Below are 6,805 nucleotides of genomic sequence, written 5' to 3' on the forward strand. Positions count from 1 at the left end.
CTGGCCAGTGGCAAAAAAAAAAAAAAAAGCAAAATAAAATGCAAACTCCTTACAGCCCACAAGGCCCTCATGACCAGCCTTGACCACCTCCCGTGCACCACCCAGTGCCACTCTCCCCACCACTAGCTGCAACAGCCCCTGTTCCTAGACCACAGCAAGCTCATTGTTGCTTTGAAGGCTTTGTTTTGTTTTACGGTAAAATACGCAAATATTTATTACAAATAAATAACATATAACTTAACATTTTAAAGTGTACAATGTAGTGGCACACAGTACATTCACAACGTTGTGCAACCAGCACCACTATCTACCTCCAGGACATTTTCATCACCCCAAAGGCAGCCTCCGTACCCATCAGCAGTCGTTCTCCATTCTTCCTCCCCCAGCCCCTGGCAATCACTAATCTGCTTTCTGTCTCTGTGGATTTGCTTATTCTGGATGGTTCATACAAATGAAATAATACAATGTTTGCCTTGGAGTTGCAGAACTGACTGTCCCTACATGGCCCACTCTGCCCCAGGCCTTTGCAGGACCATCTCCTTAGCATGCAGGTCTCAGCTCAAAAGTCACCTCCCAGTTTAAAGCAGGTCTCTTCTCCCCCCACCCCCAGTCACTCTTGATTTCATAAGTACCCTGCTCTATTTATTTCCCTTTTAGCACTTGACACTCTCTGAGAGTCCCTTGTTTAATTATTTATTTCCATGTTGATTGTCTTTCCCTTTGCTTGCTCCCTGTGATACGTCCCCAGGCCCCAGGACAGTGCCAGGCACCTAGGAGGCACTCAACAATTATTTGGGTATTGAATGAGCAGATACACTATCAAGCACTCTGATGGAGCCATCTACAGTGCTACAGAAACACAGACCAGGAAGGAAGGAAGCAAAGCTGCTGGGCAGTGGAGGAGTCACCAGGAAAAGCCACAGAAGGGAGGTGAGCCTGGAAGGATAAAGGAAGAGCAGAAGCTCAGTGGGCACTCAAGGGGGAAGGGGGGCACTCTGGGTAGAAGTAACTGCATGGGCAAAGTCCTGGGGCATGAGAGAGCATGTCCAGCTAGGAGTCACATGATGTCTTCTCTAGTTTGCAATTTGTCCTCATTGTCTCAGTAGCCTCCCACAGAGAAGAGACACAATATGTGTCTGGGAGTTGGTTTGACATGACATGTAAGGTACCAAGAGGGAAGAGGAGATGGAGTCTCTTCTGCTTGTTTCTTCTCTCTACCCACACTGTTCCTGGCATGTGTTGGACACATGCAACCACCTTTAGGAGAGATGGTCCCCAGCAGCAGAAAAAAAAAAAGAGAGAGAGAGAGATGGGAAGGTGGGCAGGGGATGATGATGTATAGTATAGGTAATTATCACCTGTATTTTGAGGGTCAGGGGAGGGCCCCAGCTCTGTGAGTTCCTAGGAGGGAGGGGCAGAGCTAGGATGGCCCCTCCCCACTAGCCCTCCCCAGCCTTGTCTTTCTGGGCTGAGCCACTGGCCCCTCTGGGCACTGGGCTGTCTGTAAGCCCCATGTCCTTCATTTCCCCTGATTGAATCAGGCCAGGCTGACCCAGGCCCTGTGACTCTGGAAGTGCAGCTGAGCTCCCAAGAGGAGAGGCCCTTCCCAAAGCCGGGAGCTCAGGAGGACAAATTCAATTGAGCACAAGGCAGGAGCCATTAACCTGTCTGTGGACTGCAGCACCCCCACCTTCTCTCCCCTCGGCCAGTCGGGCCTGTCCAGGGGCCTCTGCTGGATCCCAGCCTCCCCACACCTCCTAGGGCTCCCTGCTGCCTCTGGGCTGTGCCCATCCTCCTTTGCCCCTCCAGAGCACCCCTCTCCCTGGCCTCTAGGATGAGAATAGATTTCCAGCTAAAAAGGAAAACAAATCCATGGGGAATCTGTCCCATCCTCAAAGGTAAGCCTGGCCCTTGGCCCTTCCCACCCCTTAAGCTTCACGGTGCGATCCGCTCTCAGGAGTTCTGGAAGCAGGCTGGGGGCATTGGAGCGGGGAATTCTGGGGTCTCGAGTACCCAGAGCATGGTCCAGAGCTGTGCTGTCCAGTACAGGATCCACTATCACACCTGAAACGTGGCTATTTCTAAGACTTAGTAAGAAGAAAGATGCAAAATATCTCATGAATAACTTTTACATTGATTACAATGTTGAGATGATAATATTTTGAATATATTGGGTTCAATTAAAATATTTAAAAATTAATTTCATCTATTGCTTTTTACTTTTCTAATGTGGTTATTAGAAATTTTAAACTACATGTGGCTGGACTTTCTATTGGACAGAGCTGGTCCTGAGTGAGGGACACAGGTGGGTACGTCTCCTTGACCCCACGAACTCTTTGCCCTTTGGGGTGGGGAGCAGCAGGAGAGGGCCAGAGTGGGGCCCTCTGTCCCAAGGAGGTGCTGCTTAGAGGAAACCAGTCCTGACACCCCCCCCCAAGGACTCCCCTAAGTGAGCCTGGAAAGCCAGTGACTCCCCATAGAAGGACGTGCCCTGAGAGGTCCTGGAGGTGGCCCCAGGAAGGGGAGAGCTCTGCTGTCATTTGCTCATTCCTGCAGCACAGTTTGAGCACTGTCTGCTGCCAGGGGCTGCACTGCTGAGACCCAGGGGCTGCTTTAGTGGCTCACATTGTCATGGGGGCAGCAGGAGCAGGGGCAGGGGTGTACCCAGGAGTCTGAGAGCCCAGGGAGAGAGCAAGATGGGGTCTGCTGCCCCACCCAGGAATGTCAGAACTGAGAAGAAGGGAAAGAGGAGAGGGAGAAAGAGAGAAGCAGAAGAAATAAAGGAAGATAGAAGAAAAGGGAGAGTGGAGAGAGGGAGCAAAGAGAAAGGTTCCTTTGGGGTGTGGGTTCTGGTGCCAAGGACTGACGAGATTCCACCAGGGGAAGGTGAAAGAACGGAGAGGGCTGCCAGTTAGCGGTTGGTGAGAGAGCGGTGCTGATAACACCAAGGTCCAGGGTTCGATCCCTGTGCTGGCTAGCTGCCAAAAAAATCCCCCAAAACCCCCAGAGGTTCCCACCTGGGAATAGGGGCCGGGTGGTAGGAGGCTGCCTGGGGTCACATGTCCTTACTGCAACAGGAGCCATGTGGACAAGCTGGGGCACTGATGCTGGGCAGGTGGGGCTGGGATCACAGCTGGCCTCCTGGTTGCCTCTTCTTTGATATGCCCAGGAGCCCCTGAAGGGACACCAGCACCTTACCATGGAGGAGTAGGGCGGGGTTAGGAGCCAGGAGTGGGTCTGGGTGATCCTCAAAGGTGCAGAGGGGGTTAGCTCAGGGCAGGGTGAACCTGGGGCCTCTCCCAGGGTAGGCATCCCAGTTTGGTCTCCTGGTGAAGACCCCTGGCCGCTTTCTGCTCCTGCCCTGAGCCCCGACCGACACAGGTCCAGCCCACTCTTCAGGAAAGCCTGGCTCCTCTGCCCCAGGATCCTCTGCCCTTATCTGGGCTCAATTTCCCAAATGGCCACATGTCAGGAGTTGGCTGATTAGCTCAGTTGGTTAGAGCACAGACTTATAATACCGAGGTCATGGGTTCAGATCCCCTTACCAGCCAGCCACGAAAAAAAAAAAAATTCAAATTGCATGTGGCCACATGTCTACCGTGGAGAGACTGTGGCTTCTGCCTTCCTCCCATCCCAGACAAGGACAACTTGCCTGCTTTCCTTACTTCAAAGCCCAGAACACCCTTTCAGGCTCTCCACTAAAATTCCAGCTTCCTGCACAAGACTGGGCCAGCTCATTATGCAGCCAAGACAGGAACAAATCATGAGCCACCCCAGAGCTAATGAACGATCCGGCCCTCGGCTCGGGTCAGCGGCCCCCACCAGCCTGCTCAGTCCTCTGCGAGGGCTCATTATCCCAGTGCTCCCAGGAGACAGGTGGAATTTTCCCCACCACTGCCTAATTACATTCCAACTTGACATGATACAGTGACACGTGTCCAAGCTGCACACCATTCCCAGTAAGACCGAGAGGAGAACATTCCCACAGAGGGTGTGAGTAGGGATGTTTTGATCTTGAGGTGTGTGTCAGCTGTTACCTGGGAAGGATGAGCCCCCCTCTCCTCTCAAGAGCAAGCCCACCTGGGTAACTGATAGAACTAGGCATAAGGCCCCAGCGGGACATCCAGAGATGCTTCAAAGGGAAGACAATTGGTGGTGAGGGGGAGGTGTAGGAAAAAGCCTTTCCCGAGGGCCTGTCACAAGGAATGCGAGAGAATTCTGATCAGGAATGTAAGTGCATTCCAATGTCTCAGTGCAGGGGCTCCCCTGGACTGGACTCCTTCTCAGTGCTAAGTGGAGTGTCTCGGCGTGTTCCCAGCCCAAGAGAGTCCCTGGGATGGGGGAAGGCAGGCTCTGTCTTCTGGGGCCCTGTCTGTGTGGCCTCCAGTCTTGGGGACTGTCCCCACCCACTAATAGAGCCATGTTGCTAACCGATGTTGGGTGTGAAAGCTCTAGAGGATGGAGCAGGACCCCTCACCCCATCCCTGCCCTCCAGCTCCTCTTCTGTCACCCAGTGATGGGAACTGAAGCCACTGAGGTCCCTGGTTCAGCATCTTCACTGGTCCCAGCACTGCCACTACCCCAGCGTTACTCCACGTGACCTGCACAGCTTCCCCTCTGCATTCCTCTCAGTGGCCCTTCCGAAACTTTCTCTGTCCCCTTCAATCCCTCCCTGTTCTCCCAGGCTGACCCCTCGCCTTCTCAGCATCTTTGCACATGGGCCTCGAGCCTTCTGCCTCTGGTCCTGCCCTCTCACCTCTCCTCACCTCAGATTCCAACTCAAATGCTTACAGGGGCCAAGCAGGAAACAGAAAAGGGTAAGATGGGCAGGTAAAATGGGAACAGGAGACACCAAGAGGCCAGGCCCACCTGAGGGCCCCAAGCTCCAGCCACTGCTGCCCTGTAGGGGGCTGGGGTGGTGGTGGGGGGGGGGAGCTGGGTTATCAGGTCTTTGGATTTTGCCAGAGGCTGGGAATCTGGATTTTGCATGCAACTGGTTGGCAGCAAATTCAACAGAAAACTAAAACAAACAAAACACTGTGTGGGCCAACACAACTCCACCTGCAGCCTGGATTCCGCCCAAGGCCTGGTTCCTGACAGCTGCCTTCCCTGCCTACTGTGCGCCCTCTCTGGGAGTCTTTGGTTCCCCACCCCCATTATCCACTCGCCTCCCTGCCTAAAGACTCCTCAAGTCTCTCCCACTGAACAACAAAACCCTGCCTAACTGATATCTCCCTGCAGCTACCACTTCTCTCTCCTCCCCTTCATAAGCAAACTTCTTGAAAGATCTGTCTCCTGCCTCTCTCTTCAAGCTCTACACCTGGGGTTCCACTCCCTCCTTGCACACAAACTCCCTGCTAGTGCCCAAATCCAACAGTGTCCAGTCCCTATCTTGACTCAACTGTCCCTGAGAGCAAAGCCCCTTTGAAATCTGTTCCCCCAATTTCCTTGACACAAACTCTCTCTTGGGTCAACTCCGACTTTCCTAGACATTCCGTCTCAGCCTCTGTCATGGGCACCTTTTCCTCTTCTCATTTTACTCTTAGGGGGCCACCCACCATGACCTGATGGCATATACAATGGCTCCAAATTCATCTTCATCTTTGCTCTCTCCTAACTCCAAATCTGTATCTCCAATGGCTTCCTGCGTATGTCCTGTGGGATCTCCCAGGCCTTTGCTACTCAGTATTCCCAAAACAAAAGTCACCTCCCTCCATACTTCTTCCTGGGTCACCTTACCAGTGACCACCACCTCCTCAGTCTGCCAAAACCCTGGGACTTCGCATTGACCTTCTGGATGCTGTGTTTTCCTCTTCCCTTGAGTCCAGTTCACCAAGTGCTGTAGCTCGTGTCTCTGGAACTTTCTCCTGATGGTAAGCTGCCTCCTCACCAATCTCCTGCCCAACCCTTGCACCACTCCACCTTCTCCATCTGAGAAGTTTTTTTGAAAACTCAGCTCTGATGACATTACTCCAAATTTGTGACCTTTCTTTCAGGAGGATTTCCAACTCTGGCTAGTGCCCTGGGCCCTAAACCAACATTCACCTGTCTTCATGAGCCCAGCCACATCAGCCTGTTGCGGTTTCTTGTACATGCCATGTCCTCTCCCATCTCCAGGCCTAGGGTCATGCTGTCCCCAACCCCGGGATTGGCCTCCTTCCCTCATCTACCTGGCTAATTTCCACTTGTTCTTCAAACTTGGCAAAGGCTAAAGCGGATTCTCCCCACTTTGGGCTTAGCCAGAACACTCTGCTCATTCAACATGGCCTCAGAATTGTCAGATTGTAGCTCTCTATTGCTCAGTGAGAGACTGTTATACAAATGGGCAATGCCAGCCCATATATAAAAATAGAACTCTGATCCACAATCCTCAGCAACCAGCCCAGGAAGCCAACCTATCATCTACAGTAACCAGTCCAGGAAACCGGCTTGCTATCTACAAATCAGACTTGTGGGAAGTCAGACCACTGCTTCTACCAAACAATCCAGGAAGCCAAACGGTAACCTCTGTAACAATCAGCACAAAACAGCTGGCACTTGATTAGCTTCCCTAATTTTTGTCCCTGCTTCCAATGTAGGATCAACCAGAGAAAGCCACATATGCACCTTAATGAATCACATTGGGTGTCTGGCTTCTAGTTAGCCCACCTACAGCTTCCCATACCAACAACTGCAAATTAGGACACAGTTGAAGCCTTCCCTTTTTTCCAGTATAAAACTTTCCCACTCTTCTGCACGCCTTTGACTCTTTGTCAAAATGCAAGCGATGTGGGGCCGGCCCGTGGCTCACTCGGGAGAGTGCGGT

Source organism: Cynocephalus volans, chromosome 10 (genome assembly GCF_027409185.1).
Source record: "Cynocephalus volans isolate mCynVol1 chromosome 10, mCynVol1.pri, whole genome shotgun sequence".
NCBI classification, from domain to species: domain Eukaryota; kingdom Metazoa; phylum Chordata; class Mammalia; order Dermoptera; family Cynocephalidae; genus Cynocephalus; species Cynocephalus volans.